The sequence below is a fragment of the Pristis pectinata genome, chromosome 27 (genome assembly GCF_009764475.1).
Source record: "Pristis pectinata isolate sPriPec2 chromosome 27, sPriPec2.1.pri, whole genome shotgun sequence".
NCBI classification, from domain to species: Eukaryota; Metazoa; Chordata; class Chondrichthyes; order Rhinopristiformes; family Pristidae; genus Pristis; species Pristis pectinata.
In genome coordinates this window covers 24,722,188-24,740,904 of record NC_067431.1, presented here as the reverse complement: position 1 = coordinate 24,740,904, position 18,717 = coordinate 24,722,188, and positions in this window count along the sequence as shown.

Below are 18,717 nucleotides of genomic sequence, written 5' to 3'. Positions count from 1 at the left end.
TTGCACTGGAGAGGGTGCAGAGGAAATTCACTAGGAAGTAGTCTGGATTAGAGCATTTCATTTATAAGGAGAGATTGGATGGGCAGGAGGGGGACAGATAGGGTAGATGGTAATAATCTTTTCTCTATGGTCTAAATGAGAGGTCTAAAGTGAGAGGTAAGAGGCTCAGAGGGGATCTGAGGGGAATTTTTCACACGGAGAGAGGTTGGAATCTGGTCCGTGCTGCCTGAGGAGGTAGTGGAGACAGATACTCTCACAACATCTGAAGCTCTTAGACAATCACTAAGGCATGGATGGCTCATAGAGTTTGACAGCACGGATACAGGCCCTTCAGCCTTACCCATCCATGCTGACCGAGATGCCTATCTATGCTAATCCCATTTTCCTGCATCTGACCCATATTGCTCTAAACCTTTCCTATCCATGTACCTGTCCAACTGCTTTTTAAATGCTGTGATTGTACCTGCCTCTACCACTTCCTTTGGCAGCTCGCTTCATATATGCACCACCCTCTGTGTGGAAAAACTTACCCCTCAGATCTCCTTTAAATATTTCCCCTCTCACCTTAAAACTGTATCCTCTAGTTTTAGACTCCCTGACTCTTGGAAAAAGACTGTGACCATCTACCCAATTTATGCCCCTCATAATTTTATAAACCTCTATCAGGACACCTCTCAGTGTCCTACGCTCCAGTGAGAACAATCTAGCCTATCCAATCTCTCCTTGTAACTAAATCCATTCCAGGCAACGTCCCAGTGAATCTCTTCTGCACTCTTTCTAGCATGACTACATCTTTTCTATAGTGTGGTGACCAGAAGGTGCTGGACCTACTGCAGGTAAATGGGATTAGTCTAGGTAAGTACAATGGTCAGCATGGACAACATGGACCTGTACCTGTGAGATGACTCTATGAATCTATGACTTTGCTGTTCCCACCTGCCACTCCCCGTCGTACAGCACCTTTCCTTGCAACCGCAGAAGATGCAGCACTGTCCTTTCACCTCTTCCCTTCCCACCATCCAGGGATTCAAACAATCCTTCCAAGTGACGCAGTGATTCACTTGCATTTCTTCCAATCTAGTGAATATTCACAATGGGGTCTCCTCTGCGTTGGAGAAACCAAAGGCAGATTGAGTGATTGCTTCGAAGAGCGCCTGAGTTCAGTCCACAGGGGCAACGCTGAGCTTCTGGTTGTTTGCCATTTTGATTCGCCATTCCGCATCCACTCCCACTCTGACCTGTCTGTCTGTAGCCTGTTGTACTGTTACATTGAGGCCCAATGCAAGCTAGAGGAACAGCAGCTCATCTCCGAGCCTTCTGGGCTCGACATCAAATTCTCACTCTTCTTTTCTGTCTATGTCAGAGGTGGGTAAATAGGTCTTTAGACAGGCAGGAAGTGGAGGAAATACGGACCATGTGCAAGCCGATGGGATTAGTTAGATTGGCATCGTGGTCAGCACCAACATAGTGGGCTGAAGGGCCTGTTCCTGTGCTGTACTATATTCTATTTCTGACTGAGTGTGCCACAGCCTCACCATTTGCAACACATTACACAGACAAAGAAGCTGGTAACTAGGCAACACACAATCTGCTGGAGGAACTCAGCGGGTCGAGCAGCATCTGTGGGAGGAAAGGAACTGTCGACATTTTGGTTGGAAACCCTGCATCAGGACTGAGAGTGGGAGAGGGGGAGTGGTGAGACAGGGGCCAGAGTTAGTTGGTGGACCGAGGAGATGGCGGGCAGATCAAGCCAGCTAGAGGAGGAGGAGGTGTGGAGTTGGGAGATGCAGGTGGGTGGTAGAAGGAGGCAGATAAAATGGGCGAGGTTACCAGCTTGTGTCTCCAATATGGTAACTGACCCCATTAAGCAATTTGGACTCACACTATCAGCAAAATTCCTTTATTTCTACCCATCCCTCCACTACTACTAAAAGCTAACTTGTGTCTCTCCACAACACTGAAGAAGGGTCCCAGACCCAAAACGCTAATTGTTTCTCCTCCCACAGATGCTGCCTGACCTGCAGAGTGTTTCCAGCAGTGTGTGAGTTTGATTAAATCCATTTCAGAGCCCAAATAATAAAAGCAAATGACACATAATATATTTTGACTAAAATGCTAGAAACTGAGGAAAGGTGTTTTTGATGAAAGGTCATCGACCTGAACATTAACTCTATCTCCCCACAGATGCTGCCTGACCTGCTGAGTGTTTCCAGCATTTTCTGTTTTTATTTCAGAATTCCAGCATCTGCAGTTTTTTACTTTGCAATTAATGTGGGGTTGAAGCTTCTGTGGGAACTTGAGCTGAAGTTCTGTGCACCATTTGCACTATTTTTATTCTTCCTTTTGGGAGGGAAAGGTTGGAGGCATCATTTTGGTGCTCTGCCCAGAGCGTTTGACTTTACGATGGGATTTTCCCCCTTGCAACCTTGTGCTTCGCTTCATCTGCTGCATTGTGGCCCATTTCAAAAATTCTAGACTCAACAGCACTGTTGTTTCACCTGAGTGTGAATATTGTCTTCGGATAAATTAAAGAGTCAAGTTGTAAATACGCTAAAATTATAATTTACCAACAGAGAACAATTTAAAAGTAAAAATAATTACCTTGATATTTTAGTGGCCAGATATTGGTGCTGCGCCATCAAATACTATGCACTTTGATTTGCCTCTTTGAACTATCAGTATACAGATGTATATCTAAAACTTTACATGTGTACTGCAGACTCTGAGGTTACCAGAGTAATGTAAAGTTAAGAAATATATTTACTGAACACCCTATAAAGTTTTAGATACAGTCCTGTGCAATATTATTTCAATCCTGAAGATATTAAACAGTGATACTCTTGAGATATGTAACAGCTTCACGGAGAAGTGAGCCACTATTTTGTTTATAACCTTTTCATTGGGCAGGAGTGACCAAGACAATTGGCTGTCCATTGGTGGACACCAACAGTGCTCCACTTTCAGCTAGGAGAGGCTGCCTTGACATAACTAGCAGCTGTTGTAGGAGGGCTACCCCTGGTCCTTAGTAAGAACCAACAAAATTCTTCACAGCTGTGGCATGCAAGTTGGAGTGGCAGACAGTGAGCTAACTGCTGCTCCCTCAGCTACCATTTGATGCACAACCAAGTTTTGTAAAAAAAAATTATCAGGTTAGCAGTGATTCTTTTTGTTATCAGGGTGAGGGGGAGAAAAAAGTAGTTAAATTCTGCGCTGGGTTTTTGCTTTCAATAAAAGCTTTGGTAAATAAACACAAAAGGTAAAAACTTAAAATCTGGCATTTATATATATTTTAAAATATTGTAACTTGATTCTCTTGTACATAGCAATGAATTATGATTTGTCTTTGCTTGCACTAGGAGGTACCACAGGATGTTATGGTAAAAGAAAGTATTTTGCTGTCAGCTCATTTTAATTTTGAATATTGAGTTTCAGAGAGGAGGAAAGCTTTACCCTTTGATTCGGTGAAGTTACCACCAGATTGTATGGTACTAACCGTGATACTGTGACAGAAACTAAAGGCAATAAAGTTTATTCAGGCAAAATTGATGCGGTATTTCTGATCTTTATACAATATCAAAAGTATCAGTTTACAATAAAAATGTAAAATATGTATTGTGAAAGCAGCACAAGTAAGTGGTTTTTCATTCTTTGTAATCTTCGAGGACTTCTGTAAAATCATTTGTTGCTGGCTTTTCCCACCCTGTCTAGTGGTGGTTTGTCTTGATGTAGGTCTTCTAAACCTGTATCCAAGTCTGTTTATATCTTTGTCTTCAGAAGCAGGACTTAATGAAATGCCACTCTTCATTAAACTGATGTAATAGTCACACCTCAAATGCCAAGCAATGACTATCTCTAAGAAAGCCCAACTGCATCCCCTTGTCACTAAATGGCATTACTTTTGTTGAACCCCCCCCCCACCCCCACACACACAATTAATAACCTGAGGATCTTCATTGACAAAGAAACTCCTTTAACCATTGGCTACTCAAGCCTGTCAGTCTGAATATTTTGTAGTGTTTCATCTCTTGTATTTCCTAAAGCATCACCATCTACAAGGCACAAGTGATCAAATACTCTCCACTTCCCTTGATAAGTGTAGCTCCAACAGCCTCAGAGGTGAATGTAAGTCGGGATGGACTTTCAGTACAAAATTAGCTGAAGTGGTGTTCCCAATGTGTCCGTATTGGTAAGAACCTTCAACTATTTTCAGCCCTGAACAACACTCAACAAGCTTTGGACTGTCCATGACAAAAAAAACATGCCTCCAGAGAACAGGATCACTACCTCACTGCGAGGTCTCCTTCCCAACCTTTTGACTGGTAGATAATAATCAAGGTAATCTGTTGCATGTGCACTACTGTTCTGGTGTTACTGCAGTGCTCCTAATTCACTCTATGATACAAATATATAGTATACACTGAAAGAATAATGTATATATCTATCTCTCTATTTATTTATTTGTGTGTGTGTGTGTGTGTGTGTGTGTGTGTGTGTGTGTGTGTGTGTGTGCGTGTGTATAGATAGATAGATATATATAGAGTGTGGAGAAAAATGTAGAGGTATCTATCCATCACTTGACGATGATTGTCATGATGCTCCAGTTGATGTAGTTAACCACTGTCTCATCATGTGTTCTTACTAGGTGGTAATTTTCCTTAGGCTGTCCCTTGGGATCAAGGGTGAGATGCTTCCACTCCAGGTTGGAGACGTGGCTAACGAGGCCTGTGTGTGTGAATCACAGGCTCTTGCACTGATGGGGCAGGAGATGCCCGGCGGGGCGGTTGGTTAGTTTGTGAGCTGGTCCATTCCTACTACCACTTACACGTTGCGCCTGATGAATGGCTGTGAGGTTCTCAATACCATCCCAAGCGCTCCTCCTCCACCTTGAGCTGTCATGGGCCAGAGATTCCCAGGAGTCAGTGGGGATGGTGCATCTCTTCAAAGAGGCTTTGAGCACATCCTTCCCTCTGAGTGCCTTGTAATGTCTTCCCATGACAGAGCTCAAAATAGAGTGTCCGTTTCAGAATTGTGTGTTGAGCTCGTGAACAACATGGCCAGCCCAATGTAGTTAATTGAGTGCAACTAGGATCTCAGTCCTGGGATTATCTATGTAATGGAACAACTCCCTATGCTCATATTATGCATCAATTAGTATCAGGAAGCTGGAAATGCTGAAATTTTGAGAAAAAATCAAAAAATGTGAGTAAACATCAGAAAAGAGAAAAGACATGAAACGTTTCCTTCACTTGCCCAGACCTCTCCTGTTACTTCCTCCACTTCTTGCAGTAGGAAACTCCCACTTGAGATGGCAGCCCTTGGACTTTAGTGGAAGGATCAGGTGTGAGAGCCAGATCTGGGCAAATGCCATCTGTTCTGAGCAAATGGGAGGGTGAAAAAGTGGGTGTGTTGGTTATTGAACTAGATTAGTTAAAGGTATAAGTAAAGTAATAAAAATAAGGCAATCTAAAATTCCCCTCTGGAAATAAGTTCCATTGAAAATGTTGGTAATAGATGGAGATGCAAGAGACTGTAGGTGCTGGAATTTGGAACAAAGAACAAACTGGTGGAAGTCGGGCAGCATCTGTGGAGGCAGAGGGATGGTCGACATTTCGGATCAAGGCCCTGCGTCGGGAGATGCAGATGAGATTGTAGAGGGGAGAGAGCCAGTATAAAGAAGTGAGGGGGAGGGGTGAAGCAGCAGCTGGCAGGTGATAGGTGGATCCAGGTGAGGAGGGTTTGACGGGCCGGTGGAGCCAGGTGGGGGGAGCGAAGGGTGGGAGGTAGTGACAGAAGATGATAAGTAGAGACAACAAAGGGCTGCAGATCCTGGAGTCTGATATGTAAGGAAGGTTAGTTAAGTGGAACCAGATGAGGGAAGAACAATGGACAGATGGAAGCAGGTGGAGAAGGGGAAAGAAACTGAGCAAATCAGGGCTGGGGGTCAGGGGCTGGAAAGAAAGGGGGAGCGAGAGAACCAGGGTGGATTAGAAGGAGAGAGAAGGGAATACAGGGTGTGCAGGTTACTTGCAATTGGAAAGTTCAATGTTTATACCATTGGGTTGTAGACTACCCAGTAACTCATGGAGTTATACAGCATGGAAACAGATCTATTGGCCCAACTCATCCATGTCAACCAAGGTGCCTTCCTGAGCCTGTCCCATTTGCCTACATTTGGCCCATATCCCTCTGAACCCTTCTGTTCATGAATCTATCCAAATGTGATGGATAGAACAAAAGGAATAGTTTGAGACCAACTGTATCCAGCGTACCTAAATGTTATCTCATCGGAGTCCTCAAAACAGCCCAAGACACCTAAAAACCGATGAATTACTTTTGGAATGCGGTTGGTGTTCTTGCAGAGGTTGATACAACAGGCACTTTAAACACAGCAATTGAATGAATGTGCAGGTTGTTCATCTGGTTGAGGCAGTGTTGGCTGAGAGGAGGAATGTTGGCGTGGACTCTCCATTCCCTTCCTTATATAGTGCCGTGGGAATTATTTGCAAATGAATGTTGTCCTTGTCAGCTATAGCCACAACAAAGGGTGAATGAAAACAAAACAATGCACCATAGAGGGCAGGGCCAAGGTACGACATTCATTCCGAAAGGTGCCTCCGTTAACGATGTGTCTTTCTCAATTAAATGATAGAAGACAACAAACTTCTACAGATGTATTGTTGAAAGTATCCTGACAGGTTGCATCAGGGTCTGGGACGGCAGTTCGAATGCACAGGAACATTAGAAGCTGCAGAGAGTCGTGGACTCTGCCCAATACATCACGGGCACATCCCTCCCCACCATCGGAAATATCTACAGGAGGCGCTGCCTCGAGAAGGCAACATCCATCGTCAAACATCCCCACCATCCGGGCCGTGCCATCTTCTCACAGCTCCCATCTGGCAGGAGGTACAGAAGCCTGAAGTCCCACACCACCAGGTTCAAGAACAGCTACTTCCCTTCAACTATTCGGTTCTTGAACCAACCTGCACAACCTTAATCACTATCCCAGTACAGCAACACTATGACCACATTGATCACTTTGCACTAAAATGGACTTAGTGTTTTTTTTGTTCTAATTGTGTTCTTCCTGTAAAAATTGTGTATAATTTATGTTTAATTTTTGTTTTTCTTGTGACTGCTGCTTATATGATGCTCTGTGCCTGTGATGCTGCTACAAGTAAGTTTTTCATTACACCTGTGCACACATGGACTTGTGCATATGACAATAAACTCAACTTTGAAATCTCATTACCATCTGACTCAGGTGAGATAAGTATTGATAAATATTGATTATTGATGAATAAAATATTGTGTAAGCTATGAGCTTCCTTTGGTGAATATTATTAGGGCTTCCTATCTTCCCATCCATGAAACCTCTTACTGACGGTCTTTCTCTCTCCAACAAAAAGAAGTTTGCATTTCTATAGTACCTTTCATTATTCCATGGTATTTTAAAGGTAACCACTTGTGCAGTGTAGGAAACATGGCAGCCAATATGTGCACAGCAAGCTTCCCAAGCCACAATGTGAGAATGACCAAATAACCTGCTTTGGAGGTGTAGAATGAAGGGTAAATAATGGCCCTGAGTCTGAGGATAACTTCCCTGCATCTCCATGTCATAATACCGTGGGGACTTTAATGTTCCACTGAATTGGACCACTTCATCATCTCATTTAAAAGATCGAGTTTCTGACACTGCTACACTCCTTCAGTCCCGTTTACCTGCATTTGGCCCATATCTCTCCAAAACTTTCCTATCCACAAACCTGTCCAAATGTGATGGGGAGAACAAAGGGAATAATATCTCTGATAGGGTGAGACCAAATATATCTAGCGTACCTAAATATTATCTGATCAGACTGATAAGACAGCCCAAATTACTTTTGAAATGCAGTTGGTGTTCTTATAGCCGTTGATACAATGGGCACTTTGAACATAGCAAATGAATCAGGGGTGAAGAATTAGACACATGATGAGATATTAGTTTGAGCCAACATTCGACTGCTCAGTACTGGACACTTGCACCAGATATGGCCAACCCTAAAACAGAACAGTCATCCTATGTGAAGTGAAGGATTAATATTCTTAAAAATTGCATTGAAAATTTCTAATGAAGCCATAATAATTCACATTAACTTTTAATGTTGTTACTTATCTAGCATGTTATAGTAAATTGGTTTATTATTGTCAGTTGTACCAAAGTACAGTAAAAAACTTTGTTCTGCACACCATCCATACAGATCATTTCATCACATCTGTGCTTTGAGGTAGTACAGTACAAGAGAAAAACAATAACAGAATGCAGAATAAAGTGTTACAGCTACAGAGAAAGTGCAGTGCAGGCAGACAATAAAGTGAAAGGCCGCAACGAGGTAGATTGTGAGGTCAAGTCCACCTTATTGTTCAATAGTCTTATAAGAGCAGGATAGAAGCTGTCCTTGAGCCTTGTGGTATGTGCTTTCAGGCTTTTGTATCTTCTACCTGATTGGGGGGGGGGGGGCCGGGGGGAGGTAAAGCACTGTCTTTAAGAAACTTCATAATTGTTCATTCAAAAGGTCCTTAATGAATACTTTGCTTCAGTGTTCACCAGGGAGAGGGACTTTGATCAATGTGAGGTCAGCATAGAACAGGGTAATGTGCTGGAGCATGTTGAGGTTAAGAAAGAGGCAGTGTTGGAGCTTCTGAAAAACATTAGGATAGACAAGTCCCCAGGGCCGGATGGGATATACCCCAGGTTACTACAGGAAGCAAGGAAAGAGATTGCTGAGGCATTGACGATGATATTTGCATCCTTCCTGGCCACAGAAGTGGTACCAGAGGACTGGAGGATGGCAAATGTTGTTCCCTTGTTGAAGAAAGGTAATAGGGATAATCCTGGGAATTATAGACTAGTGAGTCTCATGTCAGTGGTGGGCAAGGTATTGGAGACGATTCTTAGCAACAGGATTTATGAGAATTTGGAGAAGCATAGTCTTATTAGGGATAGTCAGCATGGCTTTGTGAGGGACGGGTCATGCCTCACAAGCCTAATTGTGTTTTTTGAGGAGGTGACAAAACAAATTGATGAAGGTAGAGAGGTGGATGTGTATATGGACTTTAGTAAGGTGTTTGATGAGGTTCCCCATGGTAGGCTCATCTAGAAAGTCACAAAACATGGGATCCATGGAGACTTGGCTATGTGGGTTCGGACTTGGCTTGCCCACAGAAGGCAGAGGGTGGTAGTAGATGGAGAGTATTCTGCCTGGAGGTCGGTGACTGATGGTGTTCCGCAGGGATCTGTTCTGGGACCCCTGCTCTTTGTGAATTTTATAAATGGCTTGGAGGAGGAAGTGGAGGGATGGGTTAGTAAATTTGCAGATGACACGAAGGTTGGAGGTGTTATGGATAGTGTAGCAGGTTGTCGTAGGTTACAACGAGATAGAGACAGGATGCAAAGTTGGGGGGAGAAGTGGCAGTTCAATGTCGAAAAGTGTGAAGTGATACACTTTGGAAGATCGAACTTGAAGGCAGAGTACGAGGTTAACGGAAAGATTTTGAGCAGTGTGGAGAAACAGAGGGATCTTGGTGTCCAAGTCCATAGATCTCTCAAAGTTGCCGCACAGGTTGACGATGGTTAAGAAAGCATATGGTGTGCTGGCCTTCATTAGCTGGGGGATTGAGTTCAAGAGCCGTGAGGTAATATTGCAGCTCTGTAAAAATCTGGTTAGACCACAATTAGAGTATTGTGTTCAGTTTTGGTCACCTCATTATAGGAAGGATATGGAAGCTTTAGAGAGGGTGCAGGGGAGATTTACCAGGACGCTGCCTGGATTGGAGAACATGTCCTATGAGGAAAGGTTGAGCGAGCTAGGGGTTTTCTCTTTGGAGTGACACAGGACGAGAGGCAACTTGATAGAGGTGTATAAGATTATGAGGGGCATAGATAGAGTGGGCAGCCAGCACCTTCTCCCGAGGGCAATAATAGCCAATAGCAGAGGACATCTGTTTAAGGTCAGAGGAGGAATGTTCAGGGGAGATATCAGAGGTAGGTTCTTTACAGAGAGTGCTGGGTGCCTGGAACGCACTGCCGGAGGTGGTTGTAGAGGCTGATACAATAGGGACATTTAAAAGGCTCTTAGATTGTCTTACATGTATGTAAGAAAAATGGGGGTTATGTACTCTGTAGGAGGGAAGGGTTAGATTAATCATGGAGTAGGTTTATATAGGTTGGCACAACATAGTGGGCTGAAGGGCCCGTACTGTGCTGTACTGTTCTATGTTCTAAAAGTAATAGAAATTCTCAGGATCTGCGGGCACCCCAAGAAAAGGACCATTGGGGCTGTAGACCCAGAGTTTAACAATGTGGTTTGGACATCTCAACAACAGCTTTAGCAAAGCAAACATCTCCCAGGGCATTTTACTGGTGTTATCAAAATTGATTCTGAGCCATGTTGGAGATACTAGGTTAAATGAGCTCTGTAAATGGGAACACCTAAGACTCCGTTTTCTAAACAAAAGTTAACACAAGTCTTTGATTAAACCAACAATGAACATAGTTAAGGTGGGACTGCTTGCTAAAGAGGTTCCTGCATCTCAAAAGAAAATGAACTGTTTAAACCAAAAGTATTTAGTTTTATCACACAGAGACAACATTTGCTGGAACATAAAGCTTTTCTATCTTCTGTGGTTTTTATTTATTTGCTGCATTTCAACTGACTTTATTCATCTCATTGAATGGGGTAGTAAAATAAGATCTGTTGGACAGAAAATCCAAAGTAATTTGTAAGGGTAGTTTAGACTAACAGTGGCACAGCTAGCGGAGCCACAACCTCACGGTGCCAGAGACCTTTGTTCAATCTCGACGTCAGGTGCTGTCTGTGCGGAGCTTGCATGTTCTCCCCGTGACCACATGGGTTTCCTCTGGGTGCTCCAGTTTCCTCCCACATCCCAAAGAGTCGGTAGGTTAATTGGCCACTTTAAATTGCTCCTAGACGGTAGGTGCGTGGTGGACTCTGAGGGGAGTTGACGGGAAATTGGGGGAGAATAAAAAAATGAGATTAATGAAAGATTGGTGTAAATGCGTGGTTGATGGTCGGTGCAGAGTTGGTGGGCCAGAGGTTCTGGTTCTCTGCTGTATTTCTCTAGATCATGATGAACAGACCTTTCCAAAACTCTGTTCTCAACATTCATTAAGGGCAGGGAATAGTGAAGAAGTGGAAGCAAGGCAGGCTTCTGATATCTCGGACCCCCCGGCCCCTCAGCTCTCAGGAGGCTCTGTATTCCTTTGCCTCTCTCTGCTTCCTCATCATTGTCACCATTGGTGGCTGTGTCTTCAGCTCCCAAGGTTCTAAGCAGTGGAGTTCCCTCCCAAAATGTCCCTACCTTTTTTTCCTTCATTTAAGATATTCCTTGCCTCTTCATCAAGAGACAAGGTCATCTGCCCTTGTGTGGCATGACATCAGATTTTGTTGATAAAACTCATGTGAAGTGTCTTGGGACATTTTGCTACTTTATTGGTGCTAAGATGGAGGTTGCCATTATGGATGTTGAAAGAACGGCAAATATATTTTCTGAGTTGGAATGGTGCCTGATCTCGAGGGGAGCAGGGAAGAGGTGGTGTTCCCATTGTACCTTCTTTCCTCGTCCTTCTAGGTGGTAGAGATTGAGGGATTGGGAGATGCTCTTGAAGAAAACTTGGTGAGGTTCTGTGGTTTCTTTTGTAGGTGTTGCGCACTGCAGCCACAGAATTATATTGGTGGATAGGGTGCCAATCAAGTGGTTGATTTGTCCTGGACGGGACTGAGCTTCTTGAATTTTGTTGGAATTGCACACATTGAGACAAGCGGATGGTATTCCATCACAGGTGAGCTGTGGCCTGTAGGTGGTGGCAAGGTTATCAAGAGGTGAGTCACTCATCTGCTGTTATAGCTACAATATTTATATACATTAAACTCTGTCATGGGAAGAGATCACCAGGCAGACAGAACAAAAGATTCAAGGATGTGCTCAAAGCCTTCTTGAAGAAAGGCAAGTTCCCCACTGACTCCTGGAAATCTCTGGCCCATGACTACTCAAAGTGAAGGAGTACTTGGTGTAAGGCTATGCAATGGGAAGTACAGAGAGGCCCTGGGTAAATGGCAGAAGGAGCAGAGCACCTCATGTGTGACCCATACACCTGCCCCGTTGGCTACCAACTGCCCCAACTCTGGATGAGTCTGTGCTTCCTACATTAGCCACCTACAAGACTGGAGCAGAAGTAAGTCATCCTCAATCCTGAGGGACTGCCTGCAAAGAATTGTTATGGAGAGAAACGTGCAGGTGTTAGCCTTCCATGCCCCTGCTGCTCTTGTCCCTCTGGGTAGTAAGAGTCAGGGGATTGGGAGGTGTTTGTCAACCCAGCACATCATGGAAACCAGCCTCCCCTCCACGAACTTTGTCTTTACCTCTCACTGCCTTGATGAAGCAGCCAGCATAATCCAAGACCCCACCCACCCGAGTCATTCTCTCTTCTCTCCCATCAGGCAGAAGATACAGGAGCCTGAGGGCACATACCACCAGGCTCAAGGACAGCTTCTATCCCACTGTGAGAAGACGATTGAATGGATTCCCTTATATGATGAGACGGACTCCTGACCTCACAATCTACCTTGTTATGACCTTGCACCTTATTGTCCACCTGCAATGCACTTCCCTGTAGCTGTGACACTTTCCTCTGTACTCTGTTATTGTTTTTACCCTGTATTACCTCAATGCACTGTATAATGAATTGATCTGTACGAACAGTATGCAAGACAAGTTTTTCACTGTACCTTGGTACAAGTGACAATAATAAACCAATACCAATACCTGCACCCAACCTAGGTCTGTCTGTTCAAGTACTGTAATAGGACACTAACATACAACCTTGAACTCTTGATCTCTTAATTTACCTCATCATGACCCTTGCACTTTATTTGTCTCCCTGCCCTGCACTTTCTCTGTAACTGTAACACTATATTCTGCATTCTGTTTTTAAATTTCCTTTTGTAGTACCCCAATGTACTCATGTATGGAATGATCTGTCTGGATGACACACAAACAAAAGTTTTTCACTGTATCTCAGTATATGTGACAATATAAGTCTAATTACCACTTACCAACATTTTCTGGGACAATGAAAAAAATTACAGGCGTTACCTCAGAAAAACCTTTGACCTAGGTCAGTTTAATCAAAAGTGTTTTGCATTATTGATTGAATGCAGAATTTCAATGTTAGTCATTGCTCAGTTTCCAAACATGATAGTTGCTACATTTGCAAACTAATCTGCTGTATGCAAAGTTTCCTGCAAGGTTTCTCCGATAAGAGAAGGCACTGTACAGATGCAAGTCATTTGTTTCTAACTTCCCCTTCTTGTGTTCTTGCACAGGAAAACACAAGACAGAAATGTTTTTCTGTCATTTCAACCAATAGAGTCACAACATGGATTGCAGTACAGTACCATGAGACTGCTACACTGTCAGGGATGTCGTCTGTCAGATGAGAAATTGAGATCCATCTACTCTCTGGTTTTGTTATGGGCTCTGGTACTCGTTTACAAAATGGACAAGAAAATTCCCTCTGGTGTTCCAGCTAATCCACATCCCCCATCACCAAACAAAAAGCATGAAGATAAAAAAAAACTGCAGATGCTGGAAATCTGAAATAAAAACAGAAAATGTTGATAAAACTCAGCAGGTCAGGTAGCATCAGTGGAAAGAGAAAGGTTAATATTTCAGATCAAAAGCAGTTAACATTTCGATCCGAAACATTAACTGTATCTCTTTCCACAGATGATGCCTGAGCTGTTGAGTTTTTCCAGCATTTTCTGTTTTTATTTAACAAACAGAGTAGTTGGCAGATATTGCATTGCTACGTATGAGGGCTTACTGTGCACAAATTATTCTTTATTTCCAAAGATTGGTAGGTACTAACATGTTCCTTTATCCTGAACTTGTGCTTGGGTCGGTTTGCAGGGTCTGTTGCAGAAACAGGAGTGCCCATAACAAAACCAGGGAGTAGACGGATCTCAATTTCTCATTCTCATTATATTTAATTTACGTTTTTCTTGTGAATGTGGCGTCTCTAATGCTATGTACCTGTGATGCAAACGCCTGACTCTCACCACCCAGAAAGGCAAGAGCAACACTTGCATGGAAGACTCTCACCAGCAAGTCACTTTACCCACAGGGAGGAAATTCACAGTCAGACCTGGATACAGGGAAGGTTCTCCCTGTGCATGTGGGGAAGCAATGGTTTGCACACTGAAATTTCCTTGCTACATAGAATCCCTGGTTCACTACCTCCAGTTTATGAGGCTCTACCTTAACTGTGAGATGAATTTCAAAAGTTTCCAACTGATTTGTAAACGAGCTAGACAAAATTATGGAAAATAACATTTATTATTTGCGATAATAAAGTCAGCAGGCATTTGGTTTCTGAGGGGAGAGAAGCAGAGGGATTTTTATATTTTAAAAAGCATTCAAGTCGCTGCTGTTTTACTTTAGTAACAATCGTTTTTGTTCTCAGCACACATCTGTTGGTGCACTGCAGTTCACTGCTTCTATCCAGGGACATGCGTGGGTCAGCGTCTGCTACAGAAACAGGAGAGAGTTTGGGACTTGGGAAGTGGTCGGCAGTCCCCTGGAGCAGTTGGGAGGTCAGGAATACTGGAGAGAGCGGTGGGAAATACTGGGTCAAGGAGGTCAGATATCCTGGGAGAGGGAGGTCATAATTGTATAATTTTGTGTAATTTATATTTAAGTTTTTCTTGGGAATGTTGTGTCTCTAATACTATGTGCAAGTAATTTTTTCATTGCACCTGTGCACACATGCTCTTGTGTATCTGACAATAAACTCGACTTTGATTTTGACTTTGAGAAATCCTGGAAGAGGGAGGTCAGAAATCCTGCAAGTGAGACCTGGTTGGACACCATTTCTTCCATTTCACAATGAAGGTAGCTCTTTACTCATACCCGTCTAAAGTCCAGCCAATGTAAACCTGGCCTAGGTTTAGTGCCAAGATTACTTTGTGTAAATGCATAAACAGTACATTCCAGTCACCTCCCTGTTCCCATGGCAGTGACTAGTTCTATTAATAAATAACCATTCTCTTTTTCTCTCTGTAAAACCTGGGATTACACACATTCCCAAGATCCAGTTTACACTGTAGTTTGTGAGCAGAATTCCTCTGTAAAGTGGCTAAGATCCATTCCTTACTGTGTTAAATATGGAAGCTTTCCAACTGTGAAACCTACAAAGCTCTGTGTCAGCAGCAAGAATGTAACTCAGACCTGAGCCACGTTTCTAGTCTGCATCCTGACCTGAATATAGATCTATGATTCCTTGCTGGAACAAAAACAGAAAATGCTGGAAATACTCAGCAGGTCAGGCAGCATCCATGGAAAGAGAAACAGTTAACATTTCCAATTTCCGGCACCTGCAGATTTTTTTTATTTTCATTTCTTTCTGCAAAGCCTGTTTGCATTGTTGCTAACCAGTTGGACACTTCAAGTTGAGGACTTGCTTTTATAGAACACCTATAACCAGCTTAGGTCTTAGAACATAGAACACCACACCACAGTACAGGCCCTTCAGCCCACAATGTTGTGCCGACATTTTATCCTGCTCTAAGATCTAGCTAACCCTTCCCTCCCACATAACCCCTTATTTTTCTATCATACATGTGTCTAAGAGTCTCTTAAATGTCCCTAATGTATCTGCCCCCATAACCTCTGCCGGCAGTGCGTTCCTTGCACCCACCACTCTCTGTGTAAATAACTTACCCCTGACATCCCCCTTATACCTTCCTCCAATCACCTTCAAATTATGTCCCCTTGTGTTAGCTCTTGTCACCCAGGGAAAAAGTCTCTGACTGTCCACTCGACCTATGCCTCTTATCATCTTGTACACCTCTATCAAGTCACCTCTCATCCTCCTTCTCTCCAAAGAGAAAAGCCCGAGCTCACTCAACCTATCCTCATAAGACATGCTATGCTTAAGACTTAACTATGAATGGAGGGGTGGGGCTTGGAGGGATATGGGCTCAACGCAGGAAATTGGGACCGAGTGGACACGTGGTTGGCATGGACTGGCTGGGCCATGCTGTATTGCTCTATGATCTTTCATAATCTCGGGACATCAATGGTACCAACAGTCTTTATAAAATGGGAAATGTGGCAGCCAATTTGTGCACAGTAAGATCCCCTACATAACACTGTAATAACAGTCAACTACTCTATTTGTTTAGTGATGGGGGATGCAGATTAGTTAGGGCACCAGAGAGATTCCCTTGGCATTTTTCTAAAGAGTACCAATGAGTCCATAACAAGTAGACAGACTTCAATTTCTCCTCTGAGAGACAGCATCCCTGATGGTGAAGCAGTCTCTTGGTACTGTACTGTAGTGTCAACCTAGATTATTTCTGCTTAAGTCTCTGGAGATTTGAAACCACCCGTACCTGCTGTTTTCCAGAGAGCATTCCAGTCATAGGCAAAAGGTGCAGAAGGGAGGCAGGTACGGTAGTGTAGCGGTTACGTAACGCCCTTACAGCGCCAGTGACCCGGGTTCAATTCCAGCCGCTGCCTGTAATGAGTTTGTATGTTCTCCCCATGTCTGTATGGGTTTCCTCCGGGTGGCTCCGGTTTCCTCCCACATTCCAAACAAACATACAGGTTAGGAAGTTGTGGGCAAGCTACATTGGTGCCGGAAGCATGGCGACACTTGTGGGCTGCCCCCAGAACATTCTACACAAAGATGCATTTCACTGTGTGTCTCGATGTACATGTAACTAATAAAGAAATCTTTTTACCCTATCTCTTACCCACACTGTCAGAAAGTGTGTACCCAGACCTGCATGGTGGGCTCAGTTTCAGATCTACAGGCACAGACGTCAATTCGTGTGGCAGAGAGTTTGAAACCGAGTCCCTGGAAACCTGATCATTCATTGGAAAGTTTCCAGGATGTGAAACCCACAACCTTCTTCCCCAGTGGTGAGAAGCCCATCCAGAGCCATTTCTAATCTGTCATATGCAAGGGTACGATTGAACAGGAGGATATTGGAGCCCATGAACTTTGGAGAGAAAAATGGCAAATGGCAGATAATCCAGAGAAGGGTGAGGTCATGTATTAGGGGAGGGAGTAACAAATTAAGGGAATATACAACAAATGGGAGAATGTAGGGTGTTATGGAGGGACTTTGGAGTGTAGAACTACAGATCCTCAAAAGTAGCAGGACAAGTCAAATAAAGTCAAAAAAGGCACGGAGCAGACTCTGTTTGAAGTGGAATCATAGAAAATAACAGCAGGGAGGTGGTTATGTCAGAACTACGTACAAAACTAACTTCAAAACTATATACATTTCTGGGCACTGGATTATAAATTGTGACTGGAGAGGAAATGTACAAAGATGAACTGAAAATTGTGGCTTTGAGAAAAGGTTGGAATAGCCAGCATTGGAACAGAGGGTTGGGGGGGGGGTGGGGTGGTTGTGGTGGTGTGGAGTGGGGAAGCTAAATTGTGGCGTATAGTAATAAAGGGCCTAGACTGACTAAATACAAAAATAACTTGCTGTCAGAAAGGTCAATAAAATCAGGTTGCCCAGATTTTAAATAATCAGTGGAAGGGTTAGAGGAAAGATTTTTTCAACCAAGGGTGGATGGGTCTGGTAACGAAAGGTGGGTCAAGGCAGCAACACCTGCCACATTTAAACAGTGCCTGAAACTGTTCTGAGAACCAAGATGTCTCAGGCTGTGGATTTAATGCAGGATGTGGTAGGTTAGGCTGGGCAGCTCTTTTTTTCCCCCACTGCAACAGAAACGATGGACCAAATGGCCGCCCCATGTTGTAATTATTCTTGGATTCTAACTTGCACATCCCATTTAACATTTACACCAGTTCTATGTTCCAGTGGGCAACATGATCCTCCAAGCCCAATTTCACAGTAAACTGTTGGGATACAATGGACTCTCAGTCTGGATACTTTATCCAGGAGTACTTGATGTTTATAATTGGTAACAGTATCTCTCCCCCCCCCCCCCCCCCCCCCCCCCCCCCCTCACCATCAATGTTTAAGTGAAACTCAAGTACAAGCCTCCCTGAACTTCCTTGTTTACTATTTCAGTCTTGGCTGCAATAATTTATCTGGAATATTTGAACAAGGAAACACATGTAATGTCACATAGCAACATCTTAATGTCAGACAAAAGTGTGAAACGAACCCAATCTGATGTTACCTTCACTTCCTGTAAAAGGAAGCCTGGGATCCACTTAGTGCCTCCAATGCCATGGAGTCTAAACACAAACAAAAACAGTCTAAATGCAACCTCCCTCCCTTTATTGCCCATGTTTCAATTCCTTTCTTCCTTGCTGGACTCCCTAGAGGGGAGTGTGTTTTATATTCTGGCAAGTTACAGGAAAATAACCAAACTCGTTGTCAATGGAGCAGCCCTTCCAGGATGGCATAACTCCAGAGCAGCTCATCTTTTTCAAGAGAGTGTTGTAGATAATGATTGCATGATTATGAAGGGTTAGTGGATCCTTTAAACCTAGCTTAGAACAATTAAGTTAACAAGGCCAAAAAATCCAATTTATTGCAGAGCTACTTCTCTTGTGGAACTTTTGACAGGAATAGATGCTGATACACCTGTCAAGGTCTGTGATCTGCACCTTTGATGTTTCTTCATGCCACATTTTGACTTAACGATGGGGTTATGTAAACTGGA